This window comes from Lissotriton vulgaris, chromosome 2_1 (assembly GCF_964263255.1).
Source record: "Lissotriton vulgaris chromosome 2_1, aLisVul1.2, whole genome shotgun sequence".
In the NCBI taxonomy this organism is placed as follows: domain Eukaryota; kingdom Metazoa; phylum Chordata; class Amphibia; order Caudata; family Salamandridae; genus Lissotriton; species Lissotriton vulgaris.
The window spans coordinates 1,850,751,024-1,850,776,698 of NC_141687.1; the positions used below are offsets into that span (position 1 = coordinate 1,850,751,024).

The 25,675-nt window shown below is 48.3% G+C and overlaps 1 protein-coding gene across 2 annotated transcripts in view; it reads left to right on the forward strand.

Annotated features, from left to right (window-relative positions):
• The first annotated feature begins 6,718 nt into the window (after positions 1-6,718).
• Positions 6,719-25,675, forward strand: part of LOC147733403 (zinc finger MYM-type protein 1-like) — a 77,940-nt gene continuing 58,983 nt past the window's right edge. The window contains exons 1-2 of one of the 2 annotated variants that reach the window (XM_086958024.1): positions 6,757-6,872; positions 7,073-7,217. The gene's annotated coding sequence lies outside the window, so the exon portion shown is untranslated. Of the gene's footprint in view, positions 6,873-7,072; positions 7,218-25,675 lie in introns of both variants that reach the window. The other variant, XM_086958023.1, reaches the window with a different exon arrangement.

Sequence of the window (25,675 nt, forward strand, 5' to 3'; positions counted from 1 at the left end):
CATCAATAAAGAGCTCCTAACTGGAAGTCAGTGTCCACGTGTATGTGTGGGTTGGGACACGACAGCTGGCGACGAGGGTGGGATCTGAAGAAACCCCACCTCACGAGTGCCCCGTCCTGCAGCGTGGAGTGCACTCCGCTGCAACGTGGCCCCTGCGGCGCCGGTAGCGAGCCCCCCAGGAGTGGCCTGATCTCCCCTCACGGGTGGACGAGGGTCGAGAAGAAACGCAGCGACACAGCGAGCGAGCGCTGAGGTGTCCTGGAAGCGCTGAATCGGAGCGCAGAAAACGCGGCAGAAAGGGCGCCGAGTGAAGAGCGCCAAACGCCGACCGCGCTAGACGCGCTGACGAGCCCACAGTGCGCCGACGCTGACAAGGGACCGGAGACTCCCTCCGATGCTGCCCAGGTGAGCCTGATGTACTGCGGAGGCGAGAGGAGGCGAAAAGAGAGCCCCAGACACGCGCTGCCCCACACAGAAGCCAGCGCTAACCCGGCCAGGGACAGCAGAAGCGAGACAAGCAGCAGGCAATGCGCGAGACCAGCGCTGGACAAGCAGTCCTTACCTGAACGCGCTGTGAGAGCGGAGGTCGGCCCAGCTCCACTGTGAGTTCCCTAATATCGAATGTGTGTGCCCGGAGAAGGAGAGGAACCTCGTGTTGTGCCAGAGGAGGCGGCCATTACAAGGTCAGGCAGCCTTAGGGACAAGCCCTGTCAAAACTGAAGGCGGCCATCTTTGAGTCAGGCAGACTCTTCAAACAAGCCCTGGCAGCCCCAAAAGGACACCGCCAAGCGCCAACAACTAGTGAACAGTGCTCGTGGGGCACAACAGCAAGCAGCAACAAACAAACATTCGCAAAGAAACAGCAGCAAGGCGCAACAAACAAGCATTGGCGTCTACAAAGTCTACCGAAAACGCCAGAAGTGAAGGGAGCGGACGCCCGCCCCTGCAACCAGAGTCAAGCGTCAGGATTGAACCCACCTCCTCAGGATGTCCAACAATCGCGCGACAGGCGCACAGGATGCTCCCGCTGGAAAGGAGATCAAAGGCACGCATCTGCGAGCGCCAGAACCCCTAACTGTCACGACAGGGAGCAGCATGGGCCTCAAGTGGCAGGAATGGTTGGAGGATTTTGAGGACTATGTCAAGGGCTCCAGGATTGAGTCAGACGAGGACAAAATAATAACCCTTCGCAATTTAGGAGGGCGCGAGATCAGCAAGATAGTGCGAGAGATCCCAACCGCCGATGGCGACACCTATGTCAAGGTAAAGGACATATTGAACAACCGTTTCCTGCACAAACGAAACGTTGATTATGAGAGACACAAGTTTCACCAACAGCACCAGGACAAGGATGAGCCACTTACGTCTTTCATACACCGGCTAAGGCGTCAGTCCCAGTACTGCGATTTCACAAACTTCTCCCCTGATGCGGCCATCAAGTCTCAAATTATCTCGGGATGCCACTCAGAGTCGCTGAGACGAAGACTACTAAGGAAGCCACAAGAGTTGGCAGAAATCGAGGAGAACTCACGAATATATGATCAAGCTGAAGAAAATGCAGCGGAAATCGAAGTTAAACCCAGCACTAGCCGAGAACATGCCAACCGCGTCTCCGACCGACGACACGGCCGACAGGCTTACCGAGGCAATCCACGTGACCGATCACGACGATCCAAATTCTCACCCAGACGCCGGACAGATTACCGGCCCAGAGACTCAGAGAGGAGAGACCGACGACCCGAACGCACAAGACGGTGCTACAGGTGCGGGTATGATTACCCCCACATTGACTCGTGCCCTGCCATGGGCCAACGCTGTCGAAAATGCGGACGATCCAATCACTTTGAGGTCATGTGTAGCGAGTATCACCGAGAACAACGTAGCGGTGCTGATCGACGCACCAGCCAGCCAAGATCTTCAAGGACAGAAACCAAGCGGCACCACGCCAGAGCCGTTCAGGATGAACCCGCTCACTCCCCAGCGTCGTCTCACTCCAGTCGTGAGTCCAGACGGTCCAGATGGGATCGCCGATCCCCCTCGAGAGAGTCCAGATCCTCTTCCTCCAGGCGATCGGGCTACACCACCGAGTATGTCAACATCGCTGACAACGACCAGCTCAAACGTTACCCCCGACTCGACATCATGGTGGGCAATCATGCAGCGAAGTTCGTCATGGACAGCGGTGCCTCTCTCAATTACATCTCTGTTGCTGAGCACGAGCGCATGGTTCCCAAGCCTCACCTGCGCTTTGCGCCCGTTCGAGTATACACATGGATGGCGAGGAAACCACTCCCATGCCTGGGGAAGTTTGACACCACCCTCACACACGGCGATATCACCATTCCCGCCGTCATTCACGTTATCAAGGGACCTGATGCCGACTGCCTGCTAAGTCTTCCGACTGCGGAGCGCCTACGCCTTGTTCACATTCTTTTCAACATAAACGACAGCTCCAACTACGTTGTGAAGTACCCAGCCCTCTTCAAGGGCCTGGGCAAACTAAAAGGCCGACAAGTACACCTGCATATCAACGAGCGAATCAAGCCCATTGCTCAACATCCACGGCGAGTGCCGTTTCACCTGCAATCCGCGGTGGCTCAAGAGCTGCAAGACCTTCTGGATGCCGACATCATAGAACGCACCGAAGGACCCACTCCCTGGGTGTCCCCGGTAGTTGTCGTGCCAAAAAAAGGGACCCCCGAGAAAGTCCGTCTATGTGTAGACATGCGCCTCCCGAACACAGCAATCGAAAGGGAGAGACACCCCGGCCCACACCTGAGCGATATGATTACAGCCCTCAATGGAGCCACGGTCTTTTCCAAGCTAGACCTCAACAAGGGCTATCACCAGCTCGAGCTAGATGACAACTCTCGCTCCATCACCACGTTCGCCACACACCTCGGCCTCTTCCGATACAAACGCCTCAGTTTTGGTGTGTCCTCAGCAGCTGAAATTTTCCAAGAGACAATTCGACTTATCATCCACCACATTCCAAATTCTCTCAACTACAGCGATGACATTCTGGTGTATGGCGCCAATCTTCGAGAGCACGACATCGCCCTTGACCGCGTCTGCAGGGCTCTGCTGGACGCAAACCTGACCCTCAATAAGGACAAGTGCGAGTTTCATCAATCGACACTGAAATTCTTTGGACACATTTTCTCATCCAACGGCATGAAACCAGATCCCGACAAGGTGGCTATGCTCAACAATACCAAGAGCCCTGAGGATGTAAACGATCTACGCTCCTTCCTTGGGATGGCGAGCTACTGTGCTCGCTACATCCGCGACTACGCCACAATAAGTCATCCTCTGAGACTCCTCACGAAATCCAATCAGCCCTTTGAGTGGACCTCCGACTGCGAGCGTGCCTTCAGAGACATCAAACGGGCGGTTGAGTCGTCCGACTGTTTGTCCTACTTCAACCCCAAACGCAAAACAGAGATCACCGTAGACGCCAGTTCCGTAGGCCTGGGTGCGATCCTGGCTCAATATGATGACGAATCTGACCAACGGAGGATAATCGCCTACGCCAGCCGCAGCCTCACGGACCCGGAAAGGAAGTACTCTCAGCCTGAGAAGGAGAGCCTGGCGGTCGTATGGGCGTGTGAGCACTTCCACATCTTCATCTATGGGAAGCACTTCACGCTCATTACTGACCATCAGGCACTCGTGACAATATACGGTAACCCGAAGAGCAAGATGCCCCCCAGGATTGAGCGGTGGGGCCTCCGGCTGCAGGAATACACCTTTACAATCATTCACAAACCGGGGAAGGGTGACAACCCTGCTGATTACATGTCTCGCCACCCCCGAGACTCTCCAGCACCGACTTCATCCATAGCAGAGGAATACATCCACTTTGTATCAAACCATGCTCGCCCCCCAGCCATACCAATGGACACCATCCGCGAAGCAACCAACAAAGACGCCGTTCTGCAGATCGTGATGAAGCGAATACTGTCCAACAGGTGGAGACATCATCCGCAAGATGATGAGGAAAACCCCGATGTCAGAAGTGAACTCCAAGCGTTCCGACACGTCGCTGACGAACTTTCAATCACTGAAGATGGCCTTCTTCTAAGAGACCACCGGATAGTCATCCCGGCCACCCTCAGACAAGGCGTAGTTGATCTAGCTCACGAAGGTCATCGTGGGGTCGTCTCCACCAAGAGAGCGCTCCGAGAGCGCGTCTGGTTCCCTGCGCTAGACCAGATAGTCGAAGCCACTCTGAAGGACTGTCATCCCTGTCAGCTAACTGGTCCCAGCACGCCGCCGGCACCGCTCCAAATGACCCCGCTACCTGACGGTGTATGGCAAGAAGTTGCAATGGATTTCTACGGGCCCCTACAATCAGGGAAATATGTGATCGCCATTGTAGATGAATATTCCCGGTTTCCAGTGGCTCAATTCATCCCGTCCACCAATGCCGCCTGTACCCTTAAAGTACTTGAGGAAGTCTTCGCAACCTGGGGTGTTCCCAGACTCATCAAAACGGACAATGGGCCCCCATTCAACGGGCACGAATTCAGTGACTTTGCGAAACAGATGGACTTCCAACACCGTAAGGTCACCCCGCTCTGGCCACAAGCCAATGGAACTGTCGAACGTTTCATGTCCACCATCAAGAAAACCTTCCAACAGGCCACTGCCGAAAAAAAGGACCTGCAAGCAGCATTGAATGAAGTCCTCTGTGCATACCGAACCACTCCCCACTCCACGACGGGTGTCTGCCCTGCCACTCTCATGCTCGGGAGGACACCAAGAACTCGGATCCCAACCTGGGAAGGCGCACTGAGGAAGCCCCTCTCAGACCATCAGATCAAAGACATGGCTGCAACAGATCGACATCACAAGGAGAAGATGAAGGAACATGCTGATCTCAAACGGAGGGCCCGATCCCCTTCCCTCAAGGAGGGCGACAGAGTCCTTGTTAAACAAGAACAGCGCCAGAAAACTGACTGTCGTTTCAGAAACGAACCTCTTACAGTGGTGCAGCAGAAGGGCACAATGGTGACTGCGGAGTCAGAGAACAGGCGGGTCACTCGGAACGCATCCCACTTTAAGAAATGCCCTCCTGAGAAGCGTGACTGCACGCCCCCTGCCTCCGTGCCGGAGAACTCTGAGCACCCCGAAACAGGCACACCTGACTCGGCACCCTGCATGGAACCAGAACCCGTGGTCGAGACCGCTGTGACCACCTCAGGTCGCCCACGACGACAGGTACAGCCTCCAAAGAGACTGATTGTTGAAATGGACTAATTTCACTTTGCTGTTTTGTTAAGAAAGGGGGAGATGTTATATTGTTGACGGTCCAGTAGTTGGGGTGGGAGGAGCTAGGTGGGCTGAGGGGAAGAGGTGGGGTCAGGAACAGGAAAGGGCAGTTAGAGTAGGGACGGGGACCAAGTATGAAGCATCAATAAAGAGCTCCTAACTGGAAGTCAGTGTCCACGTGTATGTGTGGGTTGGGACACGACAGGGCGGAGCCCTCAGTTGTTCTCACCCCTCAGACACTGCCTGTGTCATGAGTGCTACAGAAATGCACGTAGTGGGTGAGGGTAGGTAGGCGAATAAATATCACTGTGCCTTCTTTTTTCAATTACGAATATATGCCTTAACTTTGGACCTCTTGTATCCTTCGCCGTCTTGTGCAGTGGTGACCTGCCATTACATATATCTAATTGCTGGGACAGCCTCGTAGGCACTTTTTTGCCGTAGCTGGGCTGGATGGGACCCCTGGGATGCACTTCACTGTGAATCTGCCAGTGAATGTCTGCTTCTGCCTCCTCCTGTACCGGGCCTTGTTGAACATGCTCGGCTAACACAGAAAGAGAAGACTTTACGTAAGTAATTATTGTCAACTTAGCTCCGGTAAAAAACTACATGCGTGTTTTTTTTTACAATTAAAAATCAAGACAGGCTCAGAGAGCCAAAGTCTAGGCCCACACACCATCACAAATCCTGCCAGTGCTTAATTTGAGTTGGTTTTTGAAGGTGATGCCCAGTAGCACTTATATGAATCGTCATATCTTGCCCTTAGCCCCGCCCATTTGCTACACCTCTAACTCATTTTAATGAGTACCTGCACTTATTTTTCCCCATTTAAAGCACTGCCTTTGAACCCTATGGGCGTTGCACGCCTGGCGATGAGCTTGTACTTGCATCCCCCGATCACCCCTTACAAGCTGATCAGCAGGCTCCCTCTAATACCATTTAGCACCTCCATCCAGCGGTTCTATGGCTGTACCTCTAAACCCCTTCTCCCAACCCCAACCCCTGCCACCGAAACCTGGATCCAGTCTTCTCCCCCTCCTACCTCCACACTTTGGAATTATACTTGCACCCCCCTTTGTTGTGTCTTTTACGCTAATGTTTTTGCACCTATCCTTGCAATACCGACTTTGCACCATTGATGATTCCAGGGTATGTACAGGTCCAACTACCAACTATTCCTCTAACTGCACGTCGCTTAGACTTAGTCCCACCCGCAGGTAAAGCTCTTTGTGACGGTCTTATGATGGGGTCAGTTCGGGCATAGGGCACAATTCAACTGCCCCAAGTGACAACAAACCGCATGAGCGACATTCAGTGTGAGGCTCCCCCTCCTTTCAGCAAGAGCTGTGGCTTCTCCTTCCTGCTAGCAGCTAGAACAATCCCAGGACACACTGCGCCATTCCCACGCCAAGCATGGCAGAAGCGCATGCGTAAGGTAGTGTCTATCTTGTGAACTGCTTCCGGAGTCTGTGGGCGGATACCACTTTTCTCCGGGCCTGGTTTTAGAGTGGGCGCTCAAGCAATCCCCGATCGGAGCCTCGTGTCTGAACAAACTTTTCCTGTGGAAATAAAGGTCCGACATTTCGCATCGTTTCTCAGTAAGTCGAAATCATGTGTTCCTAATGGGCGTGGATGTGCACATTAAGATTACATTCTAATTCTAGCTCTAGAATATTTGGAGAAACCATGTCCCCCTCCCCCCCCCCAATTACGTACTACGTGCCAACATTTTACAATAGATACGTCAGAGATTTTAATAAAATAATTTGGAGAATGTATTTCTTCCATTAATGTACAGGCAGTTTACGGAGGGAAACAGCCAAAATAAAGTATTTTTGGTTTTAAAAATCCTGAGTCTCCCGCCTGTATCCGGCATGTATGCAGATATTCCAGGAGGCTGTTTACCATTATATCTCCAGCCCTGAACTTCTTTTGAGGAAAAGGTATGAAATCGCCAAGTATTTTTTTTTGGGGGGGGGGTGAGGGGGGTCGAAAAGTTTTGGAAAAGTATTTAATTTTGAGTAGGGTTACCTTGCCGCACTGAGCTGTATGTAATTAGGTTAAAGCCCAGAACTGAATACTTTTATCCTCGTGTCACGGAGCGGTGTAATGATGACAACATTTGTTTGTAGCAGTTTAAGGTCAGAGAAGGAAGGCTCCAGTAAAATATTTTTTTACAATTGTGGTACGTGCTGCGTTCGAAGCCTGTAACGTTGGCCGGAACTAGCAACATAAAGGATTCTTTAGAGACCGTGGTACTCGTAATACAGGCCACCAGCGGGCCGTGGATATTGCAGGCAATCTTCTGTTTTATTTTTAATCGAGGGTCCTTAACCCCTTCCCTGCTGATGACGGAACCGCTCCTTCATCAGCTGCGGTGGCGCTGTGCTGATGACGGAGCGGTTCCGTCATGGCCCGCTCGGCGCGGCGCGAATTCCACGCCTGCGCTGAGCATTCTATTGAGCGGGGCGGGCCATGACGGAACCGCTCCGTCATAAGCACAGCGCCACCGACGCTGGTGACAGAGCGGTTCCGTCGCCAGCATGCGGCCGCCCCGCCCCCTTAGCACTGCAGCGGAATAGCCGCCGCAGTGAAGGGGTTAAACACTCCCGTTACATCCCTCAACGAAGTTCGTAAAATGTTGTAAATATGTAATCTATGCCTGTATCTCTTAATCCTCTTATGTTTTCGATTTTTGTGTGACTGCCACCTGTTAGAATACTTTTTTCATCTATCTAGTCTGTATCTGTAACGTGTAAGTATGTAAATTTCCTCATGTAATGTACTTTGTTCTATTGTGAAGCGCGCCAACTCCTTTGGGTAGTGTCTGTGTTGTGATATGAAGTTGTAGAAATTTCAGAAGAGAAGAATGAATTTAAGAACTTTATTCAGCAAGTGAAAGAGCTTGTGCGATGAGCGGTGACTGCGCAGAGTCACGGAGTGTTCTCACAGATCTATCTCTATGACGTCAGTTATATACACGCTAGTCCTAACAGATGTCCGCGCGCCTAGCAACCAATAGGAACTGACTGCCACATTCAACAACTAGACCTATAACATCTCCCTTTTTATGGGAGAATTAATTAAATGAACTATGCACTTTAATTGTAACAGTTGAATTGGTCTAATGATGACAATAGTAAACTCCTTACACCCCTCTAAGCACATAAGGAAAACTAACATAAACAAGCAAAAAGTAAGCGTTAATATAAAATACACCAGGTACCATTCAGCTGGGTTGAGTAAGGGGAGTTTCTAAAGGTATGACCCTAAAACTATGTTAAACTAAAATTGCCCGGTTTAGATAGTGTCCCCCAACCTATTTGAGGAGATCTAATTCAATCTATAAGTGGCAACATGACAGACATCTCCCTCCCTTACATCATAAACAATGACGCTTGTTTCTCGTATGCTGTCTTTTGAATAGTCGCAAGGAGCCACAACCAGTGCAACAATGTTCATGAGGAGCTCTGCGTTCTTCCAATAAGTTCTTTGTTTTTGGAGGATATGAGGAGAGATCGCTAGGCAATTAGAGTATGTTGGGTGCATCAACCGAGCAGCCATCCTTTAGACCGTTAACTTCTTGGGCCGCTTGCAAGGTGATTTAAACAGGAAGCATCCCTTGAACTGTTGTCCGGTTTCCATTTCCACAAATATTCTTTCTTAGCCCAGTATAGAACCATCTATGTTTGAAATGAATACATTAGTCTAATGGACAAATTTATCATTTTAAACCTTTCATAGGATCAAACTTCTTATAAACTTTTCTGAACTGCTGTACTAGTTATCTGCCCGATATGTTGGTATGACTTACTATTTTCCGCATGAAACATATCCTACACCATATCAGATCAGGATTTTAAATAGACTTACTTATACAGTAGATGATTCATAACTGGTATCTGATGGAAGAGAATAGAGATGATTGAAACCATAATCTAACACAGTGGAAAAGGTTGTATAACAATGTTGGAACACATATTCTCATCAAAATCATCTACTACATTAATGTTTGTTCTTTTGTTGTACTTTTGGTCAAATTTTCCACAAACGCTTTCGAAATGGACTACCTTTAGGCAGCTAGTACATCTTTTTTTACTTGCTGGACAACTTATGGGATCAGCTTTATGGTTAATGGAACCACATCTGAAACATACGATGGGGGAAGAATTTGAATTAGAGTTAGAACTGTAGGATTTTTCGTTCCTATATTCTCTTCGCCTTCTGTCGTTTACGTAAGACACACTAGAACAAGGTTCTTCATTTACCTTGGCTAAATCTTTTCTGCCTTCAAGTGACCGTTCAATGCCCTTGGCAATATCTACCACTTCAGAAAATTTAGGTTTTTTACAGGCCAGTAATCGCTCCTGAATTTTACGCTCAAAACAATGAAAAACAAATTGGTCGCGAATGTACATATCTGCCATATCAACAAAATCGCACTTAGTGGCTAACACTCTTAAACTCCCAATATACTACTCTACATTTTCTGATTCTAATTGTTTCCTTAATGCAAAACGATGTCTGCCCACCATAATGTTCTCTTCTTCGTCAAATTGTTTTTCTAATCTTTTCACTGCCTCCTGAAAATTATCAAGGGGAGTGAACTGTCCCGGAACAGGTTCATATTCTGGTAGGCTTTCAAAAATTTCCTGGCCCGCAACTCCTAAGAGTCCATAAAGAATAGCTTTTTTTCGTTCGGCGTCAAATTTCTTACCATTAATCGACTAAATAATTTTCGAAAGCCTTGTACCAAATCTTCCATTTCGTCACCGGTTTACCAGGAACTTCGAGAAAATGTGCTGGAGCATCGAAAATACTTTCACTGGACATGACTTGATTTTCTTCCCCCAACTCTCTTTTAATTCTGATATCAATTGTGACTAATAATTGGATTTAAATAGAATACTTGAACAGTTCTATACAGTTAAAGAGTACTCACTTCGCATTGACAGGAAAAAATGTGCAATTAGAATTTGACAGTTCACTTTAGATAATAAGCGTTATTTACTCAAGATAAGGAATTCTGACGGTATCTAACTTATAAACTACACAAATATAATAGTTTACCTTGTGTTCTGCTAAGCGTTGAAATTGTGACTTTTGTTCACTTAACTTGCTGCTGACAGACCTAAATGCTAAATCCAACTGGCTTTTACTTAACAATGTAGAGAATAACAATGATTGTTCAATAGAAAAATAATTGACCTAACCTGCATTTACATGTGATCATAAAGTGGAACGTATTTAACAGCTCTAGAAACTATTTCTCGTCTTTTAGTTCCCAGAAACAACAACAAATTCCAATTTTACAAATGAATGAGATGACCTACAATTTCTTCTGGAAAATAACTAATTGACACAGGCGTTTTGTCTTACTGGCAATGCCCCATATCCATTTTACCTACACCGACGAACTTGTAATTTCTTTGGCAGCAAGTGATACGGAATATTGACTTCTCTATATTTCGCCTAAAACTAAAAACAAATGCAATTCACTGTTAGTACCTTGAATATCCTGTGAGCGTAACGGCGAGGCTGTGCGTTTCAAATGTGAATTCTGCACCCAAAATGGCGTCGCGTTACCTACGTAATAGACGTAATGACGTTTGATCAGAGTAACTGGTTGCCGCACAGCTCAGCTGAGGCGGTTGACAGTTGACAGTTGCACTGACGTAATCTTCAACTGTGACTGAAGCTTCAATGTACTTCACTTCACCTGATTCGCCTCACACGCTGCAAACACAGAAATTCAAAGAAAACGCACAATCTTTCTGTTGAAACGAAAAAGCGCTCTGAACTTGCCTGAAAGTAATCTTGAATCAGCTTGGCGAGTGCGAATGTTTCCACGCGATGTACTTTTGTCGAACACTGCCTCATGCGGGAAGAACCTTTTTCCGCTTCACAGCATGCCCAAAAATAACGAAGAAGGAATTAGAATAAAATCTTTACTCAAGCAAAAGAATGAATATCGTCACTTGCCTCGAAGAAATGAACACGCTGTCGAAAGACGACCCATCCACAAGCTCGTTAATTTAATCGTATCCCGGCCCTCGTCGCCATATGTTGTGATATAAAGTTGTAGAAATTTCAGAAAAGAAGAATTAATTTAAGAACTTTATTCAGAAAGTGAAGGAGCTTGTGCGATGAGCGGTGACTGCGCAGAGTCACGGAGTGTTCTCACAGATCTATCTCTATGACGTCAGTTATATACACGCTAGTCCTAACAGATGTCCGCGCGCCTAGCAACCAATAGGAACTGACTGCCACATTCAACAACTAGACCTATAACAGTCCGCGGTATATAAAATTGCATTAATTAAATATAGAGGGCTGCAGGACCTTGCAAGATAGCAGCTTCACTAGGTGTTCTCCAGCAGCCCTCTTTTGTGTTAGCCGACCGCCTTAGTGACGTCCCACATGGCACTGGCAGAAAGCAAAGGGCCTTCAAAAGTCATCTGTTGCGGTTTCACAGCCGACTTTTGAGGATCTTTTGGAAAGCTTCCTTTGTTGCGGACTAGTCTCTGCCCGCAGCTCTGACTCTGTCTGCAGCTTGCTCTCCTTCGCCATTACGACTGCAGCAGCCTGCTTCACTCCATGCAAAACAGATTGGTGGTCCATTCAAAGTAGGTTCTCTGAGTGCTTTCTGCTTCTTTTTAGGTCTCGCTGAGCCAATGCGCTTGCGCATTGCTTCGGCGAGAATTATGTAGGGGCTCCAGGAATGGCTTCCAAGAGGGCTTTGGAATGCGGATTATGGCCAGTGCATGTGCGCCGGGCACATTCTCACCATTTGCCCCCCATCACACTTGAAAGGAAGTCGCTCGCACACCACCATTTGTCTGTGCCTCGGCATCAGACTTCAAAGGAATGAGCTCCCGCCACAGCAATGCTGAGAGCTTGTTTGCACTGTCCGACGGCCATGCTTCTCTGCAGTACCCACTCGCCCTTCACGCCATCATATGCGCTGTCAGTTTATCCTCTTTGCACTGTCAGTCTGTCTTGTAACTCATTCTGTGCACTGTCTGTCCGGTCTGCAACTTATCCTCAGTGCTGTCAGTCGGCCCACAACTTTCCCTTAAACCGCGTGCCTGCCCCGCCCCTCCTTCTCTGCACTGCCAAGCTGCCCGACTTTGCCATGCAGTTTTTGCCCTGGGCTCTGTCCTGTATCTATTTCCCGCTGCTGCCCTTTTCCTCTGCATCACCCGCTTGCCCTGCACTTTTCGCTTTCACTTTAGTCTGCCTGCAGATTGGCATCAACTTTGACCAGCTACCCTGCCCCCATTAGTTTCTGGTGCATATCTGCACTGCACCTCTTCCCATCATACATACCCCTCACCTCTTTCGAGTCTTCCCTGTACTTTAACGAGTGCGTTGCTACCTCAATCCACCTTCAAAGCCCCTCAATTCTTTTTTTTTCTTTCAGACGAGCGCATGTATATATCTGCTCATGTGCTGCGTATTGTTTTCAATTCCCAAACCACAGCGCTTCCAGCCAACCCCATCCCTAATCTCTCACTCCTCCATGTTAAATCCATCCAGTGTCCTGCTAACTACGTGCCGCTTTGTCCTTTAGTGACTTCTGCCAACCCGAACCGCTTCCTGAAATCCTCTTCCGCTAACCATTTCCGGCTTCCTGCTAATTCCCCAGCCGCGTCCTGTTTTCTGCCAAAAGCTGCTGCGTTTCCTGCTAACCGGCGAACAAGATCTTTAAAGTCCCCCGCTGACACCTCGCCTATAATTCCTTCACTTTACTGTCATTGCTACCGAGATATGCGGAGTTGAACACATTAAAAATGTTGCATAGTGCTGAGGTGTATGTGGTCTGCGTTGGGCCATGGGCAACACACCAAACAGTGTTAGGGTCACGCGTGCGTCTTAGAGACCAGTGCACAGGCTTCCGGCCTCTCTATTTTAAAAAAAAATTATATTTCGATTATCATGTGGATTATTTTATTGGGGGGGCGGGGGATTAGAGTTCTCCCACTTGCATCATTGGGAAAACTATTCGACACTCTTCAACATTACGTTCCACCATCCTCATCAATGCGAGATGGTGCAGACTAACCAAGCCAATTTAATTGCAAAAGGCTGCTTTATCGAGACAGGTATGCAGCTAAAACTTATATACTTTATAACTTATGTTAACTTACCTCACCTCACTAATAGTGTTCCAACGAATCCCCCCACAAGCCCCCCCCTCCAAAATGAACAAACCCCCAACAAACCATCTAAACCTTTCTGTGTGGACATCCATAGTGATGCCACCCTCAGGAGTCTACATTGTTCATAGCCTCAGAACTATTGGGGATGTGTAGGATTGGCCCACTGGAAATTCCTTGGGTGATCGCCCTATGAACAACAAAGTCCACTAAGCTGTCAGGTTCCGCATTGTGTTCTGCTCCACTCTGTCTTGTCCCTCTCTTCTTTTAGTGGAGTTGGCCTTTGATTGCGGTGGCCACTCATGTCTTGCTCACTCATTGGCTGTTATGTGCCCTCTTTGCCCTACAGCCTCTGATGCTCCTCCTCAGCTTGACTTTCCAGGGAGGAGTTCAGGTTTCTGAAGCTCCAGAATAATGACATGTTTCAGGGTATTTCTTCCATGTTATTTCTTGGAGCAATGATGATGGCAAAATCATTTTCACTGTCGCCATCATGCCCCATCGTCGGGATACCGCCCACAGATTGGGTTCGAAGGACAACCAGATCTTGCTGTCTGCCTGGCAGTCTTGGAACAACACAGTCTCCTATTGTCAGACTAGATGCCTTCACTCGTCATTGTTGAATAGTTTATTCATTTCCTTTTGGTAATTTGCTCGTACTCCAGATTTGGCATTCAGCAGGAGTGGTGTGATATTGAGTCTCTTTCCACCCAAAGCACTGTTGACTTGGAGTTTTTCGGGTGGGACTGTGAGGTGTCTGGCGATTATTCTTATTAGAACGGTGTATCGTTCATTCTGCATGCTAAGAATTGGCTTTTGCGATGCAGACCACCTTGACGTAATGTTTGCATAGACCATTTCCCTGTGGCCACCTGAGTGTGATTATGTGGTGTTTGATGCATTGCGACGGAAGTCGTCTGCTAATACCTGACTCTGGAATAGAAGTCCATCGGTGAGGAATTTGTGGAGAGGCCACACATGGCTATTATTTTTAGGTCTCGCGACCTATCGATGTGCGCAAGCGCATCGAGCGGAGCGAGAATTCAAGTGGCGAAAACATCGTCAAACTAAGGGCTTTCAGCCCTGCGGTTTTCATGCAGTTCACGTGTACATGCACGCGCATCGCATGCAAGCCCAGCCTCTCGCATTCCCAGGCTCTCCCGCCCCCATCCGGCATCAGGCTTCTCCTCCGCCAGCAGCACTCCTCCCACACCAGCAACTTCCCCCTCCCACACCAGCACCTCCCCTCTCTCTCCACGCAATCACAGCCTTTCCCTAGCAGCACTCCTCCCACACCAGCACCTCCCCCCTCCCACACCAGCACTTCCCCTCTCTCTCCACGCAATCACAGCCTTGCCGCACTGCCGAGCCTGTCCCAACAACACAACCCAGCTCCGTCACATGGCTTCTGCTTTGCTCTTCTTCCACCACCTCTCCTAACCACTGCTTCTTGGCGCTCGATACATCTCGCCACCGACCCCCCCTCTCCTACCATTCCTAGCTACCCCACTTTCGCTCTCCTCGCACACCCCAACACTTCTCCAAACCCTGCCCCAAAACCACCGATCCCACTTTCCACTAACCCCGCTCTCGTCTTCTCCTGCCCCCAGCGTCTCCCCACCACCGAAGCCCAAGTTCTCCCCTCACCCTCCAACGCTACTACTCACAGCCTACCCACGACCACCACAGCCATCTCAACAGCGCCACAGTCTCTGCCCCCAATCTCCAAAGGTCCTCGCACCTCAACTCGCACCTCCACCCACGGCACACGCCGGCGCCATGTCAAGTGCCATACTCATGCCCGATTTATCAAAAGTCTCAAATTATCGACCGGGCATATCACTTTCCCCAGCAAAAGAACCCCCCCCAGCCTTCATCACGCTCCAGGCTCCCCCCAACATAGCCAAAACCCAGGAGGTTAAACTAGGCCCGGGGGTGAGGCCGGCCGAGGAAGGGGCAAACAGTAAGGAGCCCACACGCGCAATTAACACTGAGAAACGGAAGACTCAGTGGCCCCTCATCATAGTCAGCAGTGGGGGCAACGTTGTGCGTCATGCCACAGCCCCGCTTAATGCCGCCAGAATGTCTCTCGCCATCGCCACAGTGTTTGTCATCACAGCCTCCCTCGCCGACGCCCTACCTCCTCCACCCACAGTCTCTCGGGGTCACTTTCGACAGCACCTCCCCCCTCCCACACCAGCACCTCCCCTCTCTCTCCACGCAATCACAGCCTTGCCCTGGCAGCACTCCTCCCACACCAGCACCTCCCCCCTCCCACACCAGCACCTCCCCTCTATCTCCCCGCAAACACAGCCTTGTTTTCATTCTGTGCTATTCAAAAAATGCACTGCAGCAGCCTCTCCCACTCCAACCCCGACCTCTCCCCTCATACACTGCCGAGCCTGTCCCAACAACACAACCCAGCTCCGTCACATGGCTTCTGCTTTGCTCTTCTTCCACCACCTCTCCTAACCACTGCTTCTTGGTGCTCGATACATCTTGCCACCCGACCCCCTCCCATTCCTAGCTACCCCACTTTCGCACACCCCACCACTTCTCCAACCCCTGCCCCAAAACCACCGCTCCCACTTTCCACTAACCCCGCTCTCTTCTTCTCCTGCCCCCAGAGTCTCCCCACCACCGAAGCCCAAGTTCTCCCCTCACCCTCCAACGCTACTACTCACAGCCTACCCACGACCACCACAGCCATCTCAACAGCGCCACAGTCTCTGCCCCCAATCTCCAAAGGTCCTCGCACCTCAACTCGCACCTCCACCCATGCCGCCAGAATGTCTCTCGCCATCGCCACAGTGTTTGTCATCACAGCCTCCCTCGCCGACGCCCTACCTCCTCCACCCACAGTCTCTCGGGGTCACTTTCGAAAGCCTCTGTTCCACCAGCAATTTTGCAGCACGATACAGCGCCCTGAATGGGACCTCTTGGTGCTATGGACCCCAACTAAGAAACAGAAGGGCAAACGAGTTGATTTAAAGTTGTTCGAAAATCTGAATTTTCACTTTCCTTCTTACATTTTGACAACCTCTCACCTTTTCGAATCCCGAGAGCCCTTCCCCGTCTGTGGCTGCTTTCAGCTAGAGTGGCCATTTACTCCAGCGTCAGTCAGACATCACTCACACCATCCATCTTTTCAAAGGCCACGCCCTCTCCGCACCATGCTTCCCCTCGCCCTCTTTTCTAGAAGAACTGCCGGATTCCCACGACCCTCATCACGATGCACCACTGCCCCTGCAGTCACAGGGCTGAACCTCACCCACTGCAGACAGACGCACCCTTCCCAAACGCCCTCACGCCCCTTCCAAACCAGCTGTCTCCTTGCACAATCAGCAACCTGCTGAAAAAAACACAACCAGAGAAAAATCACACATTCCGTTCAAACGCGACTGTCCCCTTGAGATATAACACACTATACACACAAACATACACCATCTCTGCACTACAGTGGCGTACCAAAGGTGCTATGGGCCCTGGTGCAAGGAAAGAAGGTATACAACTATCGCCATGGTTCAGCTAGGGTATAGCTATGGTTCAGTGGTCCCTTGGGTACTGGTGCCACAGCACCTGCTGCACTATTTGTAGCTACACCCCTGCTTCCCTATGCACAATAAATCAGTCTGTTCAAAAGCGATTAGAATGAAAAAAGGTTACCAGATGGGTAATATCACCATGGATGCCCGCTTCAAGTCCCGAGCCATCAGTAGTTTCAATTGGTTCAGTTGAAATTAACCAGCATTACAATGCCCAAAAACGCATTAGGTTGCTGGAGAAAAGCCCACACCCTGCAAACTGTGTCTTGATGACTAAGGACACACAACGCCACTCACACCCACGCAACGCCACTCTCACACACGCAACGCCACTCTCACACACGCAACGCCACTCTCACACACGCAACGCCACTCTCACACACGCAACGCCACTCTCACACACGCAACGCCACTCTCACACACGCAACGCCACTCACACATACAACGCCACTCACTCACGCAACGCAACTCACTCAAAGCCACTCACACACACGCAGTGCCACTTTCACCCACAATGTGCAGTGCACAATAGGTCTCGCAGTAGGAAAGTTGGAGCTATTGGTTTTGTAAATGACAAAGCCCTTTATGTTTTTAAAATGAAATAAAAAATAAAAGGCATTGTTATTTGCAATTGTAATAGCTCCAACTTTCCTACTGCGAGACCTATTGGCAACGCCAGTGCTTGTTTTTTATTTTGGGGATCGTTTCCTCTGCTGCAGTTTTGTTCATTACCTCCAGTTATGGGTATATTGAGTAGTCCTCAATTAGTACCAACACATGTTTGCTGTCAGGCAAACTCCTAAAGTCAGCACTGGTTTTGATCCAGGGGCCTTCAGGTATTGCCTCAGTGATGACGAACGTTGGAGATTCTGATTGGCTTGTGGCCTGGCGCATCCTGTTCCACTTTGTCATATAGATGAGGAAACCTGTTTTTGATTTGTATGAGACTCTTAGTCTTAACTGTACCCTGATGACCATTGTTGGCAAGGTGTACCACTCGCATTTTCATCTCGTTGTGGTTCACCAGTCAAATTCCATTGAGGAGGCATTCATCTGGTGATTCTGCAAGCTCATAAATGTTCATGAAGGAGGGACCTCTGAATTTGTTGTACTTCCCTAGTCCTCTGGAATAAGTTGTTACTAAGGGAGGCCCACCGCCCGCCTCTCACTGCATGGATGGCCACCTTTAAGCAGTCCTCGGATTCTGTCATCTGTTGAATTTCTTCTAAAGATATTGGCAGAGGCATCAAGCTATCCACTTACGTACTCCTCAGTGTCCGTAGCTCAGTCTTCTTCCTCAGGGCACACCCTCACCCCCCTCACCCTCACAACCCTTTCACCCTCACACACCCTCAATCTCACACCCCCTCACCCTCACACCCACCCTCACCCCCTCACCCTCTGTGCAACCATTCAACAACTGGTTCAAATATGTTCTGTCAATTTTTCAACCTTTATTACAAATGTAACAAAAAGATGTTACATTTTCACTTCTGTTCTTGGATTTTCGCCACAATAAAATACACTGAACATAATCTTCACAAGTTATTTACAAAAGTTTAAGCTATTGCCATTATAAATTACAATAACTTATTTAAGTATTAATTATTTGAAAAAATTAAAAGCCATTGTTATTTGTAATATCAATACGTGTAAGTCACGTAAATACAACACATATTGCATTACAAATGCTATAGGTGTCAGTTATAACTATTAGCATTGTAAATGACATAGCTATTAATTTAGCTATTTTCAAAAACAAAACATAAATAAAAAATGTGTCATTTACAATACCAATAGCTCAAACTTTCCTAATGCGAGACCTATTGCATTGCAAATGCTTGTTCCTTCATTTTTTTTTTCCACAACCTTCTCCTACCTTCCCTTTTTCTGAGGTTTTTTTAGGTCTCGCGCCTAGCGTTGCACTGCGCAGCAGTGCTTCGCGTAGCGCGAGGCATTTAGTAATTGAAAAACGGGGTTTCAGCAGTCAACTAGGAATCGCACCCGCTCGTGTGTGTGTTTCCTTTTCAGCTCCCCCATTGGCCTTTGCGTGCGTCTTATTGTAAAAGACTGCATGCATTTTGTCCGAAGCACATGCATAGCTCCTCCCATGGCCTATTGGTGTCTATTACTTACTGCAAGCGTGTAATCAACACCAATAGGCTGTGGGAGGAGCTATGATTGTGCCCACACAGGCGTGACTGGCGCGCCACTTGTATTTTTTGGTTCTATATCACGGTAGAGCAACTAGCCAGCAGAGCGTCGTCAAGCATTCTTCGACAGGCGGCCATCTGGCAGAAGGCTCTCCTGGCCTCAGTCGTCTGTAGTCAATCGCATGACGCTGCCGCCTACATGGAGATGCAACCCTTGCTTGGTTCGCTAAACACCAAAAGAGAGTGCTCGAGCCGCCACAAGACCGTGTAGCGAACACCCCCCGCCTCCCCGGGGGAGAGACAGAAGCACTTACATCATCTACATAAAGAAACAAACACAGGATAACGAGGCGGGAGGGAGGGGTACTGGAACAGAAGCCATCCGTTCAACCTGCGCTAAAGGTCAACAACAAGTTGCTACGACACTGACACTAACTGAATTTATTCAACGAGATCCGCAAAGTGATGCACAGTCATAAACAACCGAGCATGAGGTCTCTAGAGCGGGGGCCAAATGAGAGCCGTGTGCCAGCTCGATTTGTCCTGCTCGCCACCCCACACTGAAAGAACCGGCTACGCCACGCACATTAATTTGTCTACCTACCTTTTATTGTAGTGCAGTGTCAACAGAATGATGAACTTTTATAATATAGAGCTTTTATGGTGAGTAACAAGCTAGGATCAGTCTTGTACGCACTAAAATCATTCCATTCATTTTCACCAGCTTCCTCGTGTTAGAATGATTATTAGTAGACTGAATTAAATTTTTAAGTAACGTTTTCTAATTACCAGTTCTATGTGGCCGGTTATTACTATGTTCCTACATTTTAGAATGTTAGTTCAGTGGTTATGTTGTATTCTCTATCAAAACTGTTTAAAAAAAACGATAAACACGGGCGCATGCGGGGTGCTGTGACCCCGTGCTTCTCGCACACTCTTGTGCCTGTCCTCCCACAGATGCTTCGACAAAGTAGATAAGTCATTTGCTGACAGCAAGCATCTGCCAGCTGTTCCTTGCCCCATGGGCCTAGTGCTCACACACTCTGAAATTGACTTTATTTCTGTGCATTGTCAGGAAATATTTTCCTACAGCGATAAACATCAGCTTCTGACACCGAACGCATCCATCTGTATCAAGTTTAACAGCATATAGTCATCGATTATCCCTGATAAGGAAGAAACGGTTAATATGCCTGAGGATGTGCTATTTGAGACACTGAAGCAGCGACACCTGCTGTAGCTCCACCGAATTACTGCCTCAAAAGTTAAGAGTGATGCTGATTAGATGGTCTCATCATGCTGTTTTAGAACAAGTGGAAATGAGGCATGTGTTGCAATCTGGAGCGTATGACGATGCTATCCAGTGCGGTGCGCTGGAGCAGTTGGACAAAAAAATGGTCATAGTCAGTCTTATGTGAAATAGTTATTTTTTTATTCCAGAAGCAGGTTGAGTTTGTTGAATCACACCATTTGGCAAAGCCATACAAATTAAGCAGGCAATGTTCACAATCTAATGCAGAGCATTAACTCCCATCAAATAACTCAACCCATCCCTTGGCTCTACAGTCGGTTCACACTTTACTCCTTATAGTAAGTTTCCACCAAATTCTTCCCTTATTTCGGGCCTACCTGTCCTGTCTAGGACTACTGCCCCTTTTGTCCCCTATGCCCTGGGCTTGACGTCGTACACCAGCGCAGGCGTGTATGTGTCTCCTTCCTTCCTGCCTTCCTCAAACTACACAAGTACCCGCCCTACTGCCCTGGGGCTTTCTTCAAGCATAATTAATTCTAAATTTTAAAAAGTCGGACGTTTTCAAAGAACATGTGTCACTTTCATCCGCGAAAACTTTAACAGCGCCCCTTTGATGTTCTCCTTCAAAGAACATCAAAAAACGTTGTTGTGTTAATGCTTTGCTGCGCCCCTTTGACTTACAATATGCTTTCTCTTTCCACAAACTCGATGTTTGTGTTCCTTTTATTTTGAGATGCTTTTAGAATTAATGTCACACAAACATCCCCATACACGCAACCCCCCACACACACAACGCAACATACATAACCCAACACACAAAACCCCCCACACACGACAACCTCCCACACAACCACAACCCCCCCCACACAACCCCCACACACAACCACAACCCCACACACACACACAACCCCTACACACACAACCCCTACACACACAACCCCCTACACACACAACCCCCTACACACACAACCCCCTACACACACAACCCCCTACACACACAACCCCCTACACACAACCCCCTACACACACAACCCCCCAGGCCCGGACTGGTAAGTCGGGGCACCGGGCAATCCCCCGGTAGGCTGGATGGGGTGGGGGCCGGTTTTGTGCCAGGGGGCCGGTTTTGTGTCAGGGGGCCGGTTGGGAATTGGACCCTGGCCCTGGTAACGGTCCGCGACCCGAGTCAGTCCAGTAGCACTAGCAGCAGCTAAATTTGCTGCATAATTAATGCTATGTACGAATGCTGGCAGTATTCCATGTTAAAATTATTAAATAAATGCACCTGCTGCCCCATGGCTGCGCGCGCAGATGTCTCCTCTGCGCGGCCGGGCTCACACAAAGTGCGCGTGCGAGGTCAAGGAGGCAGGCATCGATCTCGTGATCTCAGAGGCAGAGAGAGACGACAGACGAGTGAGTCAACAACAGAGAAAAAGAGAATGTAATAATTTCTAGCCCCCCTCCCCCCCTTTCTGCAGGTGAGTCTCTAGTCAGAACCGTCCGGTTTCAGTCGTTTAAATTGCCGACTGCATGCTGTGTGTAGTGTAATCCGATCTCTGGCGCATCATGGGGCAGCTAGTCTTGGGTGCGTGGGCCGGATTCGAAATAGGAATTAAAAGCAAAAAGCCTTGTGGTTAGGCCGTGATCGGGACGGGACGGGCAGTGCAGGGGCAGGGCTGCTTATTATTTATTAACATTAACTACATGCGGCGGATACTGCTGGCCCGGCCGTAGCACCACAGGAGGGCGCCTGACGTCATGTCCTGCTTCCAGAGAGCAATTAAATGTTGGTGCGAGCAGGACTTACTCTGGTACAGATTCGACTGGCATGGCTCCTCACTGGTTTGCAGGCGGTCGGGAAATCATGGTGCTCGCCCCGCAGCACACTGCTATTCGCACCACACTAATACCTGCCCAGCCCACATGGGTCTATCTCGATGTGGGCCAAGGCCAGGAGCTAAATGGTCACGCTGCCCACCAGCAAATTATTTGCGGGAGTCCGGGAGGGCTGACGTTGAGAGGCTGAGGGCAAATTGTCACTGGTGCAGAGTTACAAAGTCATGCTTCCTCAGCATGGGGGCAGAAGAAGGCCAGAACTAACGTACGTTAACCAGCCACTAGTCAAATTAACAACATGAATCACATAATGTAATGTTAGGAGAGCGCGTGATTTATTACTCTGATACTGCTGCTGCAGCAAGCGCTGTGCATTTAAAGTGTGCGTGTAAGATGAGATCTCATTCTACTTAATTGTCTGTCATTAATAGCGGACTGCCTCTCATGAACACTGGGGTGACGTCTGCATATGACCGGTGCATTTGAAGTGAGTGCGTGTAAGATTTCTCACTCTACGATGCAGTGAACATTGCCGAGGGTAGGGTCCTTTCAGAGAGATGGCAATTGGATGTCCCGAGTTACATTCACCCAGATGTTTATTGCCCGATCCACCTGTAGGAAACACTTATGATGGTTCAATTTTTAGCCATTACGTTAAAAAAAGCTGCATTACCTTTGCAGTATATCGGCACCCCCCTGTGGTGTTTCTATTTTCGAAAAATACTCTGCCGTTTAGAAAATAAAAGCTTACCATTTGCTACTTAAAAAACGGATTTACAAATGAATGCATTTTAGCCAGAACTATACTTTGCACAATTGAAAGGCAATGTTTGACTCTGGGCTTTATTTAAAAACAATGGCATTTTAACTTATTCCAAGAATAATGCATTTTTAATTGTGCACCGTGATCTCATTGCGTAGCGCTGTGTCATAGGCAACCTTATGTAAAGCCTCCCAAAATGTCACTGGCTGGCTCAGACTTGTAACTTTCACAATCACTGACCGGAGTGTAACGGACTTTTTAACACTCATCTTGTGTTTCACCAAAATAACAGACACGCTCTCGCTTCTGTGTAGCCCTCATGGTTTTCTTGAGGTGATATTGTTACTCCCCTGCATAGCAGCCATCTAACAGTCCCTAGACTGAGTGAAAAAACCCATTCTATCTCCCCTTTTTTGTACGAGCTGGCTGCTGCACTCTCGGTCCAAAGTTAGACAATTGTTTATTTAAATGACTCTTTCGAGTGCATACACTGAGACATAAACAACGTGTTGCTTTTCGACGCTGTACCCTGGATAGTGCTTCACGTTTTTTTAATTCCAACCAATGGTATCCGAATGTGCCCCAGGTGAGTCAAATGGTAGATAGGAGTGTCTTTAAAGCCCCAGTAAACTGGACATTTTAGTTCATTCTCTCATTTTGATAGGAAGAGTTTCAGGCCATAGTAGTTAAGGGGGAACCTTTTTACCACTGAAACTCTGCACGAATTTGTACGCATTTCTTGAAGCCGGGGTATTCTCTTGTGATTGCACCATGCACATTTCTGCCCCAGTTGTGGAGTGTGATATAAACTGGCAATAAATTGTTTTAGAAGTAATACTTCCTGCAAGTTGCTGCCACTGGAGAAATGAAGTTTGTGTGTAAGCCATACGGTTAATTACATTGGCCATGCATGCCCCTTTCAGAAACTCACACTTTTTTTCCTCCCACTTAAAACACTGATGTCAAGCTCTTCCATTTCTGGTGCTTTGAAGCACTTTTAAGATGATCTTAGAGATTCTCATTGCTTAAATGGTTGTAATTTCTATGTTTTCCTCATCTTCATTGCTTGATTTTTGCTCATGAGAAAGTATCACTCATTGTCATTGACATGTCACTCGTAATTGCACTGAAATTCAGAACTTGTCACACATAAGCAATCCGAAACCGTGGCAGCTATGACCGCATGTTGTTAATGGCTGGCTGGGGTCGGGATATCAAGGCAATGCAGGTACATACTGCCAGTGCCAGTAGACCAAACAGATCCACCTCCACAAGCACCCTCTCTGCTCACTGAGAAGCACGAGTGAAGCTATGGGACTCCAGTCCAGGGTGTGGGGCTCGACAGCCAATAGGTCAGTGAGAGGGGAGAAAATTGAGACACAAGTCCAAGGGCCATTGAGACTGACTCGGAGTTAGCCGCATGGCATGGACACGTGGCATGGGTGGACTCTCCCAAATGAACAGAGCACTGGCGCCTAGATTTATCATTATCCTAGCCCGTGGCACAAAAGACAGCCTTGAGTTGACCAACGTCTGCGAGCAAACCATTTTTTGCAACAAAAGAGGACACAAGTACAGCACCAAATGCGCATTGCATGCAGGGAACACCTTTAAATTGTGCAAAGTGGGCACACCTTGGTGGGAAAAGTGCCGGCAATCCTAGGATTTCATGCAAAGCTATAGCAAGTAAAATCAGATAAAGTGGTACCTGCTTACTTTCCATGCAATGGTAGCGCCAAATAAACCCAGGCATAAGCCATGGCAAAAACACACCCTGTGATACACTATGTATTGAGTGTACATTTCACAAAAATTACTATGATGCGATCTACCCACGGGCGGTCATTTACATGACGAGAACTGTACTCCAGGGGCTGCCTCCAGTACACAAGGCACTGCTTGCTTTGCCTTTGAGGTATGGATCAATCCTAAATTGTGCTCAGCGTCACACATGTGCTGCAGTTATTGCACTGGTATGTCCAATAACACCAGAGCATGACGTTGTGGGTATAATGCAATGTAGATTTTGGTCGTTTACACACACAACAGGTTTTTGTGCAGTGTTGTGTAGAGTGAATCCTGGTAAATCCAGCTCTAAGATTGTGCTTCGGGTCTATGATTGCATCCAAGCCAATGAGGCAAATAGTTTGCGGGCAGCAAGGTCTGGATGAGAACTGACTGCTTGGCATCCTACCCCCTGCACTAGCTGTAGGGTAACCTGTCATGGTCTGGGCCCCAGGAGTGGCCCTGTGTGAACCAGTAGGCTAAGATGTGTGTGGGACAAGCTCTTGTTTTATTCTGAATGAGCATTAGCAATCAAGCCCATTCATCAAATCTGTGTTCGCTGCACTATAACTTAAAATTAACTATTCATATTATAGTTAAGCAATTCACTATATTGTGTATTTCTGTGTTATGAATGTATGAGGCCAGGTTGGCTATACTAGCAGCACACATTGTTAACTTAGATTAATTATTCTTTGCTTATGAAGTATTTGGTATTTCTGTGGTCTTTTTGTTCCAAAGACTGTCATCCCTAGTGAGGTGCTTTTTTCCTTACTTTTAGGAGTTTTGCCTGTTTCTTAAAGAATTTTATTTTTAAGTGGACATTTAAAAACATGGTTTACTGCTTTTCCATGTTCATTTCTGCAATAAATTATACGGTTCAACCTTAGGCTGAGGCCTGAGGGCCATCA